This window comes from Helianthus annuus, chromosome 14 (genome assembly GCF_002127325.2).
Source record: "Helianthus annuus cultivar XRQ/B chromosome 14, HanXRQr2.0-SUNRISE, whole genome shotgun sequence".
NCBI classification, from domain to species: Eukaryota; Viridiplantae; Streptophyta; class Magnoliopsida; order Asterales; family Asteraceae; genus Helianthus; species Helianthus annuus.
Window position 1 is genome coordinate 77,542,313 of NC_035446.2, and position 21,669 is coordinate 77,563,981.

The 21,669-nt window shown below is 38.3% G+C and overlaps 1 long non-coding RNA gene across 1 annotated transcript; it reads right to left on the reverse strand.

The window, feature by feature from the left end:
• Nucleotides 1-16,515: 16,515 nt before the first annotated feature.
• On the reverse strand, nucleotides 16,516-16,915 carry LOC110905512. Its single transcript, XR_002573189.2, has 2 exons — nucleotides 16,843-16,915; nucleotides 16,516-16,743 (listed from the first exon to the last, which is right to left on the reverse strand). It is a non-coding gene; the product is annotated as an uncharacterized LOC110905512 (long non-coding RNA).
• Nucleotides 16,916-21,669: the final 4,754 nt, after the last annotated feature.

Sequence of the window (21,669 nt, forward strand, 5' to 3'; positions counted from 1 at the left end):
GTCAAATCATTAACCCCAACTTAACGGCTTCATTTATAGAGAACAAAACAGTAAACGTTGAATACTTAACGGCCGTTAGTTTTGACGGTAACCATGGTTTAGTTAAGTGCTTAACTCACTCACCGACGATTTGTTAATTGGTTAACAGATCAGTTACTACTGTGCCATGTCAGCATTATCCACTACGCAAGTTTTTATCGGACCCGGGTCGGGTTTGGATAATCGGATCTCCTTGTATTCCGTACCAACATTCTAGCAGAATCGGATTTTTTTATGTCTTTATCTTTATCTTTTTATTTTAATATTTAATATTTTATTTATTTGTTTTTTTTATTATTTGTGTAGAAATTAATATTCAATTGCGGGCCGAAATTCTCGGCGATGGTTACTGAAGTGAATTGCGTACAGACTGTTTGAATCTTCTTTGTTTTTTTTCTTTTTCTTTTTTTATATATTGATTTGTCAAATATAAATGCTGACCGATCTGATTGTCTGGGCTCTTAATTAAGATTTTCGATTTGTTGGTTGGGGAACTTTGTATGCCTCATAATTTATTCAGATGTTATCTAGAAAGGGGAAAAAATGTTCCGTTTCACACGAGTTTATGTTATAAATTTGATTAATATTAGCTTGATTAATATCTCGTTCTACAAGTATTATAAACTTCATTTTTGTCAATTTGCCTCATGTATATATTAAGTACGTATAATAATAGAAAGTGAGTGTATATTTGAGGAGATCTGTCAACTTTTATGAATCTCATTCACAATATACAGCCACACTTGTGCATCATATCCCACAATTCCAACTACTAATCAAGTCTACAAAATTCCTATGTGTTAATAATTTTGACAATACCAGATATGTGAGAATTCTAGTTCTCAACACCACTAAGCACTTTTAGAAGTTACATTTTATCACTATATAAGCAAATCTTCTTCCTACATTTAAAACTCTCTTACACACTAAAACTGTTGGTGTATATTTCGTATGTCCGTCATTGTGCGAATAGACTAGATAGAGCGTGTGTTGAATATTGTATAGAATAGTGTGAAAACAGACAAGGTTTTGTAGTGAAAATGTACATTCGTACGAATGGACATCATATTAGTCCGAGTACATTCGCACGAATGGACCCTTGATCCATCCCTATAGGTTCATTCGTGGTTACATGTCCATTCGTACGAATGGACATAGGTGTAGGTTCGTATGAATGGGCAAGGTCTATATGTAGGGATGAGGGGTTCCTCATTTGGACAAGCTTTGGTTCCCAGAGGGGAGATGCTGTCCAGAGGGGAAATGCTGTCCAACTGGTTTCACGGGTATGTAACTTCGAATCATTGAATAGAAACCAGATTAAATTAACTTGTTCGGTGTCTATTCTACTTCTACTCCTTTCTTATCAATAATATACCACCGAACCGGTTATCTCGGGGCCAAAACTCCGTCTAACCTGCCGGATCCTGGAATCTCAATTGGTATCAGAGCTACAGTACCGATTCAATCGATCTAACAGTTGATTGAATCACCTACGCTCATAAGTTTTGATTTTTTGGAGGTTTTGACGTTAAACATCAAATAAACATCAAATTTAGGGTCAATTCACGGATGGAATTTGAAATTGAAGACATCATTAGATTCGGAATTGATTTTCGCACAATCCTGTGAAGTTTCATCATGAAATTCGCAGAAATAAAGATTTTGAATCGAAAAATGTGATTGGGAATGCTCTTGAGAAGATCAGACAATTTGGTACGAATGCACAGGTTCGTACGAACCGGCATTCCAGTCATACGGATCGACATCTCAGTTCGTACGGATTAGCAATCTTGATTCGTACGAATGGACATTCGGTTCAAAATGTCAATTCGTTCCAAGTCAGCCCATTCGCACGAGTAGATGCCTAAAAAAAGAAAAGAAAAGAAGGCATTTTTTTATCGCAATGACGAGATGAGTCTCCAGAAAAATTTGGTGATTGAAGATTTTTTCGAGTTTTTAACGACCAAGCTGAGTTGTTCGGGGACACCGTCTAGCGCTTCAATGAACAAATATGAAGATGCGATCACAGATTGTGGAAATTAGTGGGGTAGTCATGATACTGGTGCAGAATGATTATCATCTAGGTTATCTGACTATTAATGGGCCGTAACGAAAAATCCGCAATGATGGAAAACTGACGTTTTGGGGCAAAAATATCATATTTTTGGTATAGTCAAGTTTTTCAGAGATAAGAGAGGACTGAATTGCTCAATTTAAGGGGGAGTTCAGTGATAAGACGTCAGAATTTGCAAAAATGAGAGGGAATAAAAATTTCATATTGAAATTCCAAGATTTTTGAAATTCGTGACGATGCAACAGCATTCGGGTGGTTCCGACTTCAGGATTGTCTGGAGATGCATAGGATCTGGATTTGTGAATTTGTGATCATAGGAAGTTCAAACTCTACAGATTAGGGTCAGATTGACGTCTTAGGGTTTGAGTCCCGGGTCTTCGTCAAGCCGGTCAGCAGGATTAGCATCAGAAGATGCAAACTGTATTGTGGATACTTATAAGATATCACAGACGTGTGATAGTCTAAAGTGTCAGAATGGTTAATCTTCGAACAGATGAATTGTTTTTCGGACTAACCGACGGGGAATGATGATGTTTGTTGGTTAAGTTGCTGCCGGAACTAGCGAAGGACTATATATCTGTTTTCATGACTGAAGAGGAAGAATGTGAATTTGATCATGGATGAATGTTTCTGAGATCTGAATGCGTTACCAGATGATTCGTTATCCGATTAAAATTTGCTGATTGTGGAGAATACCTTTTACACGGATCAATCATTCAGAAGGTGCTTAAAGGTGATCATGGAAAACGGGGGTTCAGATTTTCGTGGGTAATCTCAGATTTGACGTAAACCAGTCTGGTATTCGGAGTTTCTATCAATTGCCAGTTGAGTTTTTTAACATTAAAAGATCAAGCCGGCAGAATGCGCGATCGATAGGGCTGAAATGGTATAACAAAAAACGAACGCGGATGTGGTTAAAGCCGAAACAGAGAAACTACGTTGATTAGTTTCAAGTTGATGATTATTTGTGAAGATTGCAGTTGAGCAAATCAAAGGAGGGGTCGTGAACTGTGCAAACAAAGACCTGAAGATTAATTTCAGGGGGAATTATCTGAAGATTCATTTCAGGGGGAATTTGTGCATAACGAAGAAAAAGCAAACCGGGATCATCAATCAAGGGGGAATCTATTGAAGATTTCAAGATGCCTGATTAAAGTTGAAGAATATTCAAAACATGGCTCTAAGTTTTCAAAGACACGATTTAACAGGGACGGCCAAGGGGGAATCTGTTGGTGCATATTTTGTATGTCCGCCACCGTGCGAATAGGCTAGATAGAGCGTGTGTTGAATATTGTATAGAATAGTGTGAAAACGAACAAGGTTTTGTAGTGAAAATGTACATTCGTACGTATGGAGTCCATCCGTACGAATGGACATCATATTAGTCTGAGTACATTCGCACGAATCTGCAGATTTATACGAATGGACCCTTGATCCATCCCTATAGGGTCATTCGTGGTTACAAGTCCATTCGTACGAATGGACATAGGTGTAGGTTCGTACGAATGGGCAAGGTCTATATATAGGGATGAGGGGTTCCTCATTTGGACAAGCTTTGGTTCCCAGAGGGGAGATGTTGTCCAACTGGTTTCACGGGCATGTAACTTCAAATCATTGATTAGAAACCAGATTAAATTAACTTGTTTGGTGTCGATTCTACTTCTACTCCTTTCTTATCAATAATATACCACCGAACCGGTTATCTCGGGGCCAAAACTCCGTCAAACCTGCTGGATCCTGGAATCTCAATAATCCTAGACTTTTAACTCAAATCTTAGTGATGTTTAGACTTCAAAATTATGATGTGGATCGAATCGTTAACTAGAATGGCTAGAAAATAGGAGAGAACGATATAGGTTTTTCTAAGTGATTCATCTGTTAACTTTCTACATATCTCATAAAAGAAAAAGAAACCCATTAGACAGGGTATACATAATCTTTATTCAACTAACTCCTAGAAAAAAAACATGGGTTAAACTTAAACAACGTGAGGTAGGGAACATCCCCTCTACACCCTTTATTTGAACACTTAATTCAAATAAACGAAACAAACAATAAAGATGGCAATTTATGACCCAACACCCATGCATGTCGACTGATATGTCAAACCCAGCAGGCCAGCCCTGTAAATTCGTGTACCATGTTCGAAGCTCGAAAAAATGTGCCCTTACGCCTTAATGAAATTGGGTATTGGGCTCACTAAAGGTCTAAACCTAATGTCAATGGGCTAATAATTAATCTAAACCCTAAAAGTAGTTTTGTAACTGGGCCTATGTTGGTGTTTGTATGGGTATACCCTATTAAAAATATATTTTACATATACATATCGGGTTTTTTCATTAAATAAAGTGCCCTTCGAAATATCGGGCCCTGGCCGGTGGTTCTCCCCGCCCACCCCCAAGGCCGGCAGTGGAACCCAGTACATACCATTTTCCTCAAGACGAAGGTTGGGGTCATTATTGGCGTCGACGATCACCTTGAGTTGCAGCTTTAGACACTTGTGGCTCAACTTGTACGTCTTGTCACAGTAGTAAAATCAACCTCTAGCAGTACGATCACGGATTCTGCACTTGTGGAGCGACGAATTGGATTAGGAGCCGAAAAGGCTAACCGGGCGATGGGAGCCGATAACGAAAGACTTGTAGCGATTGGTTCTCCTTGGGAATCAGGGACTCGACCCAATTTTAAATTTCTTCCTCGAGACGTGTCGTTCCAATGGTATCATACAATGAACTAGGGGACTTCACTTTAACCTCCAAACAAATCTCGTCCTTGAGTCCGCCCACGAAACATCCGATCAAGAATGATTACGATAACTCATCAACACAGTGGGAAAGTCGCTCAAATTCATTTTGGCAAGCAACCACCATTGTAGTCTGTTTGAGGCAAGAGAGAACTTCAGCAAGGTGGGACAAAACGAGCATGGATATCCCTAGAAAACTCAACCCAGGTCATTGGCCCCTTAGATTTATCAAGCCACCCATGCCGTTGTATGGTGATACCATCGAGGTGGAAGGAAGCGAGGTGTACCTTATTGCATTCTTCAACCCGTTAATAAAGCCAACCAGCTAGATCGTCTTCATTGAAACGGAGAAATGTGATAATTTCATGTAGGTTTCGAAGTGCAGGGAATGAGTTTGTTGCAGCCGAAATATGAACCGGATGAGTTCCGATCATGTTATGCTTGCAAGATTGCATTGAAGCCATGCATTTCAATTAAAATCTTTTCAAGCATGGTTTCATATTGCACGAGAGGCTTTTAAGTTAGTTGTTGGAACTCGGTATTGAAGAGCTTTCAGGTTTCCATTGGATCAAACGATCTGATACCTCGGTTGTGGAGCGTTTTCTGTGAGATTCGTAAGTTAACTTTCTGCATATCTCATTAAAGAAAAAGAAACCCATTAGATAGGGTATACATTATATTTATTCAACTAACTCCTACTGAAAATATGGGATCAACTTAAACAACATGGGGTATGGAGCATCCCCTCTACACCCTTATTTGCACACTTAATTTGTAACAACACGAACTTTCGTGCCTGTTACTCTCGTTACACTCGTTACGCCTAGCACCAGAGATTCGGATCATAATGTAACCATAAAGCTTGCAACGCTACTTCGCATATATTCGCATTATATCGCATACTTTCAACACGCTATATCGCACATCACAACGCATACCACGCTAACGCTAACGATGACATCGCGTGAGTATTTAAACTACTCTCCTCGCTCGTCGTAGCGCAACGCAAACGCAACGCAAACTCGAAACGCAGCTACTTTGCTATGACCTGTTATATATATATAATAATAATAATAATAGATAAATATAAATATCTAAGTATTAAACACGTCTAAACGCGCACTCGCTGGCACGCGCAACTCAATTTATTGCACTAAAGCACAACATAACGCGAGGCTACTTAACCCGCTATAACACTTAAAGTACCCACAATGGTTAACGCAACGAAACGCAGTAAATAAAACGAAAGTTGAAAACTAACAAACGAAATCGGGCTGTCCGAATGGACATCTGATCGAATGGACTTCTGTCCGGATGACCATCCGCTCGGATGGCCATCCGATCGGATGACCATTCGACCGGCGGAAGCCATCCGACCTATTCGACCGCCTTAACTCTCGCTCTCATCTATAAATAGGGCTATTGTGTCTCATTTCAACACTTTGGTTCTGTCATCCGATCACACGCACCCAAGTTACTTTCAGTCACTTTCAATCGAGATTCAAGGCTATTTCGTAAGTAATTCTCCCTAAATATTGTACAACCATCATCACCAAACACTTCTACATCATTTTCTCCATAAAGATCACACACAAACACTTACTTTTTCTCTGAAATCGCTGGATTGGACCTCTTGAAGGTGGTTTCCACCGTTTTGCTCCGGCCAACGGTTAAAGAACACCATCTGATCGAGAATGGTTCTAGATCTGAAGGATTTCACACATTTTAACACGAATCTCAACAAGATCTCAACATTTTTCAACTGTTTCAAACTTTTCTTCAATCTATCTTCATTTTATACACAAAACCGACGAAATCCATACTCATTCAGACTCTGTACTCATTTTCTAGTTGAGAGCCAGCTTGAAAATGGATTTCCACCGGAGAGATGACCGATTAACGGGTTGAACATGGAACTCCGTCGGGAACAGTAAAGTCTGATCGAATGGGGTGATTCCCATCCGATCGAATGAGCTGGACTTGGTGTGTTGTTCCGTTGTTTAACACGTCGTCACGCCATCTCCGTTAAAAGTCGAAAACTTTTACTTAGAAATTTTACAAAGATTACAAAACAACAGATTACTCACTCGAATGATCATCCGATCGAATGACCATTCGACCAGGTGAACTATCACTTATACTATTCCTTGTTCAAAACGATTTGGTTAAACTTCAACTTTCCAATTTCTCGATCGAATAACCATTCGATCGAATAGCCATCCGTCCAGATGACCATCCGACCGGATGACTTGGTGTCCATACTTTACATTGTTTAAACGCTACAACGAAAACTTCAAATTTTCAAAACGATTTACAACTCCCACATCTCATTCGAATGGCCACCCGTTCGGATGGTCATCCGCTCGGATGACCATCCGCTAGAATGGATATTTATCCGTTCGAATCACCATCCGAACGTCCCACCATTCGACACTCTGTATACACGTTGTTCAACGACTTATGCTACTGTTCACAGGCTAACTCAGACGCGCTCCCTTCAATCCAATCCAGATTCTGTTACTTGCTAAAAACACACTGTGAGTATACTTGACCCCTTTTAAACACTTTAAACACACTTTGGGGTGTAACATACGTTCATATCTAAAAACGCACTATCAAAACACAGCACATACTCTAAACGATTATCACATGCGAATAATTGGCGTACATACTTACACACGATGCTTAACACATATGTGCTAGGACTCTTACTCGCGACGTCCCACCTTAGCTAGTATAGTACTATAGTTGGACTCACACCCGACGGGGTCTAGTTAAGGAAATCACACCCTTTTGGGAACCCCATCGCAGTCATCGAGTGACTTAGCTGGTAGTATTTGTCTTGTAGTATGTATGTTGTGTATCTCGTTTATGTATATGTAAATTCGCAGCGCTTTTACCTACTTTATTACTATATCAAACCTGTATACTCGCCAGTACATTTTGTACTGACATTAATTTAACGTATGTTGCAGGTTAATCATAGACTATCTCGAAAACAAGCTAGGAAGTCTAGAAACTCACAATAAATCTAGGTTGTCGAATTTGTATTGTTTGTGAGAACATGAAATCTGTATAACTATTTGCTGATATATTGTTTATTAGTATGTGATAATGAACGCATTAAATATTGTCACTAAATAGTTGTTGTGGATTCTCTTAAGCAATCTGATTCACCTAGTGTCGCGCCCCGATGATTCCGCCATCGGTTGGGGTGTGACATAATTCAAATAAACGAAACAAACAATAAAGATGGCACTTTATGACCCAACACCCATGCTTGTCGACCGATATGTCGAACCCAGTACACACCATTTTCCTCAAGACGAACGTCGGGGTCGTTATTGGCGTCGACGATCATCTTGAGTTGCAGCTTTAGACACTTGTGGCTCGGCTTGTACATCTTGTCATAGTAGTAACATCAACCTCTAGCAGTACGATCACGGATTTATGCAAATGTGGAGGGACAAATTGGATTAGGAGCCGAAAAGGCTAACCGGGGGCGGGCGGTGGGAGCCGATCCCGAAAGGCTTGTAGCGATTGGTTCTCCTTGGGAATCAAGGACTCGGCCTAACTTTAAATTTCTTCATTGAGATTTGTCGTTCCAATGACAATGAACTAGGGGACTTCACTTCAACCTCCAAACAAATCTCGTCCTTGAGTCCGCCCACGAAACATCCGATCAAGAATGATTACGATAACTCATCATTACAGTGGGAAAGTCACCCAAATTCATTTTGGCAAGCAACCACCGTTGTAGTCTGTTTGAGGAAAGAGAGGACTTCAGCAAGGTCCAAGTAATCGGTAGGGCCAAAACGAGCATGGATATCCCTAGAAAACTCGACCCAGGTCATTGGCCCCTTAGATTTTTCAAGCCACCTATGTCGTTGTATGGTGATACCATCGAGGTGTAAGGAAGCAAGGTGTACCTTGTCACATTCTTTAACCCGTTAATAAAGCCAACCAGCTAGATCGTCTTCATTGAAATGGGGAATGATAATTTCATGTAGGGTTTCGGAGTGTAGGGAATGAGTTTGTCGCAGCTGAAATATGACCCAGATGAGTTCCGATCAGGTTGTGCTTGCAAGATTGCATTGATGCTATGCATTTCAGTTAGAATCTTTTCAAGCATAGTTTCATATTGCACGAGAGGCTTTTTAGCTAGTTGTTGGAACTCGGTATTGAAGAGCTTTCAGGTTTCCATTGGATCAAACGATCTGATACCTCGGTTGTGGATCGAATCGGTAACTTGAATAGCCAAAAAATAAGAGAGAACGAGATAAGTTTCTGTGAGATTCATAAGTTAACTTTCTGCATATCTCATTATAGAAAAAACCCCATTAAATAGGGAATACATTATCCTAATTCAACTAACACCTACTAAAAATTATGGGATCAACTGAAACAACATGGGCATCCTGGTACCCCCGACCCGTGGCAGATTATCAGTCGGAGCGCAATGTTTGTCTAAAGCTTATGGCATTATTAAATGTTTCGGTATTTATTCATGTCACAAATTAAAATGTCACATCAAACATAATAATTTTCAAATAATTCAAAACATATAACATAGAAATATAATCCCATTTATTAAGGTAATCCTACATTTCTTCCATCTTTGCTTCATCAAACCTCGTTTCCTGTACCATGCGTAAAATATTTGGTTCAACTGAAAGAAGTCGATGAGTAAATCTAAATTTTAATAAAATTATTTATCTAAAAAGTTAACATGCAAATCATGCGTTAATGAACAAACACAACTGATAGATACCAAAAACAAAATAAAACAAACTCATGCGATATGTGAGTCTCAAGCCTTGAAGAGCGAGACTGAATGATGATGACGATACCTATTCACCCATGGCCGTGGGGAACCGGTCAACCAGTGGATCCACAACGTGATGATTTGCTTGCACACAATTAACTAAGACAACATATTAAATAAACAAACAATAACAATTGCACATAACACATAAACTACATATTGATGTTGCATGTTTGAATATTGAAATAAATAAGTATATGATTTTTGCGTGACACATGATACACCATGAAACGTTTAGTTGTAAAAAGGGGAAAGTGATCTACTCAATGTTTGCGAAGTATGATCTGCGAGTAACACTGCACGAGAAGAATGAATAAGTCCAAAAGATAAAGATCACCCTAAATATAAAATAACAAACTTCTAAACAAATCCGCACTGTGACAACTGGCACAAAATCGGTAATTTTCGTACTATTTTAATTATTATTTAGTATCTGAAATTAGGTGCTTAAATGTCAACATTATGTGATTACTTGCTTTACATATGAATTCATGCATGTTTTATACTTCAAATATTTCATTGTGCATTACATTAAGCGTTGCGTCAGAAAGACTAGTAAACTCACCGGTAAGACACGCTGTGTCAGCACTTCCACAGAAAGCAGTCAGACAATACATTTAGGGCCTAGGAATAGGTGCAACATCAAAAACACATTAAAACCCAAGTGTGGATACAAGGGTTAACATATACACTTTCCGGAAGCTAAAATAAGCTCTAAAAGACACCCAAAACTCACTATAAATGCTGAATTCTGTAGAATTCAGCAGAAAAACAGCAAAAACAACATTTAAACACCAAAATACCATGCAGAATTGATGTTTTAGTGTCCATAACAACTTGTAAAGTGTCGGGAATTAAAACTGTCACCAAAGGGTGCTTCATACTTAGTAATACTGCGCAATTTAGCACTTTAATGAACCGTTAACCGAACGAATAACCGGACACTACCCAAAATATCAAAACTAGACTAGAAGCATTGTTTTAATGATACAAAGCTAGTGTTGGTGATAAAACACCTTAAATATCATAAAAACACATAAACACACTTAAACTTACATAAACCTTCTAGTTTACACATATAACCCATAACTTCCAAAAACTTACAACATACCCCCCCCCCTATGTATGACCGACCCCATGTGGCCCCACACATAAACCCCATTAAATATTCATGTTGATGGCAAGATATTAGACATAATGTCTAGTGGATAATGAAATGTTGGGTGATTAAAAGGACTAACCACAAGTTCATTTCTCATAATTCTTCATTCAAAATTTTTCATCTTCTCCTCCCTCCTACTCCCTCTTGCTCTCGGCCTCATTCTCCCACACATACACCTTCATCTCCAAGCATCACACAACAATTCCAAGCTTGTAGTGAGGTGTAAGAAGATCATCAAGGAAGGTATCAAGTGCTAGAAGTTGAAGGACCACCTTGTGGAGCTTTTAACCTCTCATTTTCATCATTCTTCATCATCTTCCTTCTTGTGCCACTTCCCTAGCCATTAGAGGTAGTAGTAAGCCTTCTAAACACTATTTTACTTCATGTTAGTGTCTTGTACAAGTCACACCATCTAAGAAACTAAACTTTAAAAGATGAAGATGTAAAGATCTAACATAATCTTAAGGAAAACAAGTGATTTTAGTGATGTTTGATGTTTGTGATGAAGTTGTTGATGTTGAATCTTGTGTTTATATTTAGGTCTATCATGTTAAAGCTTGTTAGAAGCTTAGATCTAGCAAGTTTAAGCATGGATCCTGAAAGATCCATGGTTAAAATTAAAAGACCATTATGTGAACTTGAAAAATGATTTTTAAAGCATGATCTTGTGTTCTTGAAGTAACTAAGTTTATGTAAAACTAACTTTTGAAACTAAACTCCATGAAACGTTTGTTAAAGGTTCATCAAGAAGCTTATTTATGAAAGATTCAAGTATGTTAAGCATGGATCTTGGAAGATCCATGATGAAACATGATTTTAAACATAAAGATCTTTTAAATAAGCACAAGAATGGTTCTAGAACATGTTTTTTCAAGACTTTGAAATCCTAAAACTCATGGATGGTTTAGTTTTTTTTTGAAGGGTGACTTTCAATATGTACATGGACCATTGGTTACCGGGTTCCCGTCAAGAACGGTTACCCATCAGCCCAGCTTTCGCAGACGCGATGTTCTATCGGGCCCCGGCTTCCGCTCTGACTGACCTTCGCCCGGAAACCATAATGCCCCCACACGAGAGACTCGCTGGGGTAACAACTGGATGAAAACCGGGTTTCTCTCAGGACCGCACCATGCCTCGGTAGGTAACGATCCATCATTGGGGCGTCCCGCACCATAAGCCACAAGTTGGAGTCGAACCGGCGACCTCCCAAAGGGAAGAAGCCGACCTAACCAATTGGGCTATGGTGGGGGATATCATGGATGGTTTAGTTAGTAAGTTAAAGTTTCATAAAAAGTTTGTTTAAAATTAACAAGAACACTAGTTTTTGAAAGATCCTTGTATGTGAAGTGAAGATCTAAAAGACTATACATTTTTAACAAAAATCAAGTTCAACATAAGGATTTACATGATAAAATTAGTGTATGTTACTTGTGAAAATTGTGGGAAATTGTTTTTGGTGATGAAAAGAAAATAAACACATGTTTTGAAAACATGGGAAACCTCCATTTTTAGGGGAAACTATGTCAAAATTTTTATAAAGTTTTGACACTTAGAAAAATATAAGTTTTGGTGAAACTTATTCCCCAAAAATTCACCTAAAAATATTTACCAAGGTTTCCTAATTTTTGTACAAAAATTATAAGCTAAGAAATAAGGATTTCTTCAAGATAAAATCAATATTAAGTTTGTATATTTTTAGGGAAAATATATATATTTAGTGATCACCAATTTTTGTGCTAAGTGTATATTATGTGTATTATATGTAGTACTGTATTAGGAGCAAGAAAATACACTAAATACTCCTAAGGAGTATCACCAACAAAATACACATGAAAATAATAACAAATACATGTGAATATTCATACAAAAATAACCCATGAAAGGGGTATATGGACAAATACAAGAAAATATATTTGTATAAATATATTCCTTAACAAATTTTGGACTTGGACAATTTTGGACAAATATATATAGCTATTACCAAGTAACGAAAATTATACAAAAATCGGGTGAATGACAAAAATAAATATATATATTTTACAAGTATAACAAAATATATATATTTCACACAAGTCTTAAAAAGATATTATTTTTAAGAAATATAATTCCGGAAAGTATTAAAAATCAAAGTATTGATTTTTGACAAATAATGTAAAATACACAAGTATTTACATAAAAATACAAGTATACTTTCCTAAGTATACTTGCACGAAAATAATATTGAAGATATTATTTAACAAAAGACTTATATTTATTTTTAGGAAAATAATATAAGTAACCTATTTGGACAAGTTAAAAATATAATTATTTTTAACACCTATCGTTTGTCAAACACTACATAAACAATATATATTTTTGGAAAGTAAAATATATATTTACGAGAGAACAATACAAACTCAAAATACAAGAACACGACGAACGGGCGAGACCCGACAAACAAGGGCACGGCCCTCACACATGATGAACATATACAAGATAAATACATAAACCTAAGATGGTGACTTGTACATAGTATGTTACGAGTCTAGTTATTAACGCACATAGAATACTTATAGGTTGCGATGCCTACATGACAAATCCGGTGAAGTTTACGACGCAAGATACGCATAACTAGGGCTGGCAATTTTACACGAATACACGACACGAACCTACACGAAGTTAACAGGTATCGTGTATAGCTTTAACAGGTATTGTGTACCAAACAGGTAGACACGAGATTACCTGTCAATTTTCGTGTATAAACAGGTTAAATACCTGTTTACTTGTTAATACCCGTTAGTACACGATAAGAAATTAAATTAAATAAAACTCATCAGCCATGTGCCTGTGGGTTCCTTAATTCCTTTCTGTTTTCATTCCTTATTCAATTCAATTCAAAAAAACCCTAAACTCCCTATGTAACTCTCAGAAATGCATGTCGTGTTCGTGTTAACAGGTATTAAGAGGTAATTTTCATGTATAACAGTCGAACAGTCGTGTTAGTGTTCATGTTCGTGTTTGAAAAAAAGGACACGATAAGTTATCGTGTCGTGTTCGTGTATGGGATTTCGTGTATCGTGTCTTGTCGTGTCGTGTCTTATCGTGTACGGGTATACACGATATGCCAGCCCTACGCAAAACAGTGAGTTCATATCCCCATTTTTAAACATTTTCTTGTTTTCTAAACTTGGGGAAAATACATGTACTGTGGTATGTAGAAACAAAACTAAGGAATGATATTATAGATCATGCCACGAATAGGGTGTCATAAGCACCATTAATCAACGTAATACCTAGACCGCGGAACAAAAGATTAGATCTAATGGGTTTCAGGAAGCCACACTCTTGGCCACATTTTTATCATGAGTGCTTTTGTGTCTCTAGTCGTGAACCGACAAGTAAAATACCTATGGTTTGGATGCTTCCTATGCCGTTACACATGTTAATGGCCTTGCAAATCATTAGCGATCTCGATTTCCATACATTTACATAATACTTTTTCAAGTACAATTACATACCATGATTCTTACAATGAATACTTAAATGTTTTACACAAAACTGCATGAATTCACACCAACTTATGTTGACAATTTTCCAAAACTTACATGTATTTCAGGTAACTAGAAGGATGTGCGCGCGGTCCCTTTTGCTCAAGAATGTCGTTTGTATTTCAAGTTATTAAGTGTTAAGGCTCCAATGCCACTTTTGTAGGATTTGGTTGTTATATCCCACCTTCTGTGGTGATATAATGATCAAAACCTTGATATTTGTTTTTGAAATGAAGTTGTAAACTTTTCAAACAATTATCTTATGTGTGATGTAAACTTAAAACTTAACTTTTGTTTTGGATATTAACTATCAATGGCATTGTGGAGTTGTTTTACATTCATGTAGTATGTTCGCCAATTGTATGCAATGAGAACCTTTCAGGATCACACCTCGTGCTTCCGCCTTAGAAAGGGGTGTGACACGCACAACATAAACAAGACTATGAAATTGAGTTCTCCTATTTGGGGACTTCTGTATAATTAAACTATATAAACAATTTTCTATCGTGAATAATAAATTAGTATTTGTAGAACTATATATATAATTGTGATAACTTGTAATAATAACATTAATTATGTCATTATATATATTTTGTAGAGTAAATTACAAGTTTTGTCCTTTATGTTTACACCAAATTGCAGGCGCTGTCCTTTAGCGCAAAAGTTTGCAAGTTTTGTGCTTTGTGTTTCCAAATCTTGCACGTTTTAACCTTTAGGCCAAACCCAGTTAGATATTTTAGTTAATTATGGTCATGTGCCATGCACATGAGGGTATTCTTGTCAGTTTACCTCCCTAGGGACTATTGAGTAAATAACTTGATATTCAAGGGACTAGTTGTGTAAGAAATAAAATATAAAATATAAATATTAAAAAACCAAAACTCCTACTCTCTCTCCCTCTCTCTTCTCTCTCTCTCTCCCTCTCTCTCTCTCATTCTCATTTTCCTCCTCTCCCTCTCTCTCTTCACTCGTAACCACCACCTCCACCTCCACCTCCCACCACCAACACCCACCACCGCAACCTCCTACCACTACCCTTTCAGCCGCCACCACAACTTCCCACCACCAACCTTCAGCCGCCACATCCCATCGCCCACTACCACCACCACCACCAATACCCAACCACCACCTCTTATCGCCATTCTCATGGCTCTATTCTTCTTGTCGGCACTACTCCAATCAGGTATGTGTTTGTAATTTTAAACCCAGATTGTTTATACTCTTATGAATCTTGTTTTAATTGTGGGTTGAACAAATAGCAAGTTTGAAGAGCATAAAGCTGCAATTTCAAGGAAATATCTTTCAAAATCGTAATATGTTTGTTACACTGGTTCTTGAAATTTGATTGGTTTAGACCAGATGTTTGCAGTCAAAGCAAGCGATCGGATTTTAACTACTTTTGGGTGTTTTATGTGCTTGAACTTGTTATATATTGTTTGTTCTAGTTTTTGGGATACTTGCATTTTCTTTCTAGGGAGCCGGAAGAGACAAGAGAACATCAGTTGGGCAGAGCCATAAGTGACTTACATTCAGGCACGAAGAAGACAAGTGGTAATGGGCTTTGGATCCAGGAAACCAGTTTTCGATTATGAGCCTTAGGAAGTTGATTCGGGGACATGTATCCAGATCTGGGTGTCGTTGAAGGATAGTGGTCATGATTCAGATACTAGAGGTGGTAAATTTTGTCAGAAGGAATGTTCACTTAAACATCCACTAGATGTAAAATCTGTGATGAAGCAGACGGGTGATATGGTGCATGTGGAGATGCCAAAATGAGATGGTATTCAACTGAACACAACCTAGCTTGGCAAAGATAAAATGGCGAGATTAGAGCGCTTATTTTTTTATGGTTTAAAAATTTGGTCGAAGGCGCAAGCGATTACTTGGGAGAATTGGTGCGACTTTGATCTATTGAGCATTGGTTTTCAAATGTAATGTATTGTTGGTGGATGATAGATTTCTTAGTAAAGTTTCATTCTCCTTTAATAAAAATGTATATGATTTGTTAGCACCCCATAATAGTGTATGATTTGTTAGCACCCCATAACAGTGGTCAAAGATTCAAACATACAATTTATAGGTTCTTAAATATAAGTTTCAAACCTTTGATGCATATTCAACTTGACAAACTTCAGACATAATGTAAAACGATCATCAAAATATACCGGGGAAGATTGAATACAATCAGTAACGGTTTTCCGAAACAATGGAACCAAATCAAAGCTCGCAAAAAGGACCCGAGTCTACTAAAAAAACCAAAAAGGATTCTCGTTATTCAAACTCAAAAGAAAAACCGCCATGATTCACACATTTGCTGTTGTCCTTTAGGATTTGACTGACGCAATGTGGCAAATCAAGTCAATAACTCGAGAGCTGCAAAAAAGTTATAAAACAAAGGTTAATAAGTGGCCAGAGTAAAAAAGTAATTAGTAGTAACCAAATGACCTTGTGAAATAAGTCAAATGAAATTACCTGTATCCCCACTTGTTGTCATACCAAGAGACGAGTTTCAAGAAGTTGTCATTCAAAGCAATCCCGGCCTTGGTGTCACACCCCGATTTCCACGTGTATCACCGGTGGGCCCGGTGGGGGATTACCGTGACGTAGTTGGCAACAATATAGTCAAACCACACAATTATATAAATGCACAGCGGAAGCTTAAAGATAAATATATACTTCAACCTCTGGTTGTAATATCAAATGTATTACAAAAGTCGAATGTATCCACAGCGGATCAAAATAATAAAATATTGTTCATTCAGATACGGCATCGAGTTTGCGAGACTATTCGTGATGCTTAGGAAGCTAATACCAGCCAATTTCGTATAGTACCTGCACTTAATCTTTTTGGGGAAAATACGTCAGTTTACACTGGTAAATACATTCAACTGACACATTTGAAAATGTTTATTAAAAATTGATTTGAATGCACAAGGCACAAATTCTTTTATAACTTGGGAAAATTATTAAAATCTTGTGAACGTATTACATGTTCTTTTATGCGTTCAGTAGCCCGGATCGTGCCGGGTTAAAGATTTATAGACACACCACATTGCGTAAAACCGTAGTATAGAAACCAACAGCTACGTCTTTTAAATTAAATGTCAACAATATATACCGGGTGTACGCCTACACCGGGATGTCGAGGTCGTGGCCATTTCGTAAAATGATGCCAAGGATATCCGGGACAACAGTCATTAACCCCCCAAAGGCTTTTAAGAAACAAAACTGTTTAAATGAGCCGATTATAATATTTAATTAACCACCTAAGCGATGGAAGACATGATGCTCAATCAAGCGGTAAATATTATACCGTATCCCAAGCCCATATAGGGGAAATAAGTTAAAAGTATTTACCTTTGCAAGTATATTCCTTAGTTTGATTAAATCACCAATAGCTTTTACTGGGGCTCCTAATCTGGAACGAAGGTTTTAATTAACCTCTTAGAATCCTAACGGGTCTTTATATTGGCCGTAGCCTAGACCGGTTGGTTCCGGAATATAAATATGGCTTAATCGCGTGAAAAGGCGAAAACTGAGAATGGAATGTGATTCTGCCCCAAACAAGTTCAGAGACTTGTTTTATATGGGTTCAAGGTTCACACTCTGGATTTTGGGGTCCAAATAATATAATTTGACCCGTATCGGCTAACTTATGAAAACTAGTTTCATAAGCCGAACCGTGCGCGCAATAGGCGAAACGGTTAACCATGAGAGTCCTACGTTTATTTCCTAAGTCAATATGCCTTAAAGAGGTTGCGGTAACAGTAGGATACCTTCCGTGATGCCCGTAACGAGTTTAAGTTAATATTACGCCCCGTAGGGGTTTTTCGGTCATTTTAAAGACTTTTAAAGAGCTTTTCGAGTTCTACAGGAAATCTGAGTTTCCCGAACAGTTTATAAAGTCTAAAATACTTTATTTATTATTTAAAATCAGTAGCAACTGGAATCGGGTCAAAAGACCTTGTAGAACTCAAGTTTTGGCCGAAAAGGGCATATTCGGTATTTACCGAACCGTAGCCATAACCGCAGGTTATGAGCAAGGTAAAAATTATTAAAAATCTTTAAAATTCCAAAAATATTATTTTATAACAGTGGGTAAAAGTTTTGGTGACGAACTCTTGGTTTAGATAGGCGTTATGCTAATTGCGTCGTTTATTACAAAAGTTTACTTTAATTGCGCTATTTAGCATAACTCTCATTCTAGACCTCGGATTGACGTGAAACTTTAAGGACATGCTTATAATTTAGTAAGCAAGGTTATGGTCCATTCACGCGTCCGAAATACTCGTTTTATTTTAAAAAGGCCGTTACGGTCAACTTTTAGGCGATTAACGGAAATGCGTAAAAGACTCGGACAAATCATGAACCGGTCACAGAGGGTTAAACCATCATGTAACCTGGTCCTAAGAGAGTCCTAAGGCATATCTATACCTCACTAAAACGGGTCAGAACTGAAGTCAAAGCAAAAGTCAAACTTTTGCGACATTCGGCTCCGAACCGGGTCAATATAGCAAATGGTCGATTCAAACGAGCGCAAACAAGTTTATATACTTAATATCATGTTTTATGAGTGTCTAAACAGGTTCCATAGCATATACATTACAGATTATGCAAGAATCGCAAAAATAGCTTTCTGTTGACTTTTTAACCGTTCGTTTGACTCGACATTTGAGGTAGTTAGAGTGGTGATCAGAGGGAACCCCTTTCAGAGGTTTATTACCCACATAAATACCAACTCATAACCACTTTTGATTCGTCATAAGACTGAACCATCACGGATTTATTTTAAAGTCAAACCGTAGTTACGACGGTTTGGTTTTTTTAGCTAAAATACTAAGTAAACTTGAACCACAAAGGATCTAAATGACTTACAGAGACTTGTAGTGAGACTTAGAACAAGAGAGGAACACTTGAGAGCTTTAGAAGTGAGCAGATGAGTGTGTTTGAGTTGTGATCTAAGTTGTGGACAATGTGGTCTATTTATAGTGTAAGAATGGCTTCAAGATCATCCCACATTGGCCTACAAGTGCTTATGGATGAATGGCAGGTGTCACTAGGTGATATGGGTCGAGTAGGGGGCGCCCATAACTCTGAGAAACCCATACTTGATTGATTTGCCGCTTAAAACAGCCAACAGCCAACAATCTGTCGCTGGGCATCGCTTACGGACCGTATGGCTTAGGCCTTGCGGTCCGTAAGCCATAGGCGGATCAAACATAATCATTCACCTCCTTACGGTCCGTAAGGCATACCCTTTACGGTCCGTAAGGGGTTAAAATTGTATCTTTTTGAAATGATTACTAAATCTTATAATTAATATCGAATCTTTGGTAATTAATAACCTGACCTTTCGGGTTTGAAGGGGTAACTTTGCGATATGGGCCTTGATTAATTACAGTTAAGGACCTCGCGTTATTTACCCGCATCGTTAAGCCCCCGGTTAATTTATTTATTATCCGGAAAGCCTTAAATTTTATTATTGACGCTTTTAACCCTTCTCGTACGAATCTGATCTTAACTTTCTCGTTTTAAAATGGAACTTTCGCGGAATTTATACAACATATTCTAGTGAGCGTATAATACTGTTACAAAGCCTTGGGAACGTTAAAGGGTCACTCAGAGGTATAATTAAACATGTTGACACAGTTAACCCCTGTGGTTTGTAATCTCTCACTTTCCTCCGCGTTTCACTTCCGTACGATCTATGATTTACTCGTTTGAAGGTACAAGCATTATTTAGGGTTACTATACAGTATATTTACCCTTGATTGACATTTATAACCCTCGAATTTATATACTTTCAAGGTTTGTCAATATTAGTCCTTTATTTAATATCAATGCCACGTGTAATCAAATGACACGTGTTAACACATTATTGGACACAAAAATTCGAGGTGTTACATCCTCACCCCCTTAAAATAAATCTCGACCCGAGATTTACTCAAATAAATAGGGGTACTTTTCTTTCATTCTGGCTTCGACTTCCCACGTATATTCGGGACCTCTACGAGCATCCCATTCGACTTTTACAATCGGTACGTGCTTTCTGCGAAGCTTTTTCACTTGTCGATCTTCAATCGACAACGGTTTCTCTACGAATTTTAAGCTCTCATCTATATGCACATCTGTGTGTGGGATCACCAATGATTCATCGGCGAAGCACTTCTTGAGATTGCAGATGTGGAACACATTGTGAATTCCATTGAGCTCTTCAGGCAAGTTCAGCTTATAGGCGACTGACCCGACACGTTCAATGACCTCAAAAGGTCCTATGTATCTCGGACTCAGTTTGCCTTTCTTGCCGAAACGCATCACCCCCTTCCAGGGTGATACTTTAAGCAACACTTTTTCACCCACTTCGAAGTGAAAATCCTTACGCTTTGGATCAGCGTAACTTTTCTGCCTATCTGTGGCAGCCTTGAGACGTTCCTGAATCAGGACAATCTTGTCCGTTGTCTGGAAAACAATCTCTGGTCCTGATAATTGGACCTCTCCTACTTCCGCCCAACAAACAGGCGATCTACATTTCCTACCGTATAATGCCTCGAAAGGCGCAGCCTTTATGCTGGTATGGTAGCTATTATTGTAGGAGAATTCGATTAGGGGTAGGTTCTTATCCCAGTTACCACCTAAATCGATTGCACACGCGCGTAGCATGTGTTCTAACGTTTGAATGGTATGCTCACTCTGACCGTCCGTCTGTGGATGGTAAGCCGTACTGAAGTTCAAACGCGTGCCCAAAGATTGCTGGAAACTCTTCCAGAAATGAGACGTGTATCTAGTATCCCTGTCGGAGATAATAGACACAGGTATGCCGTGTAAGGCTACAATCTTATCAACATAAAGTTGGGCTAACATATCGGAGCTATACGTCTCCTTGATGGGTAGAAAATGAGCTGATTTAGTCAGCCTATCGACTATAACCCATATTGTATCGTTTCCTTTCCTGGTTTTTGGTAACTTGGTTATGAAGTCCATAGTTACGCATTCCCACTTCTACTCGGGAAGTTCAGGCTGTTGTAGCAAGCCAGACGGATTTTGGTGCTCGGCTTTGACTTGAGCACAAGTTAAGCACTTTGCTACATGGGCGGCTACAGACTTTTTCAAGCCTATCCACCAATAGTTTGCCTTTAAGTCTTGATACATTTTATCCGCTCCCGGATGGACCGAATATTTGGAACTATGGGCTTCCTGGAGGATAACGTCTCGTAGTCCTCCATAAATCGGAACCCATATTCGTCCGTTTAATCTAAGGATTCCATCCTTGCTAAGAGTCAACTGTTCTTCCGTTACTCC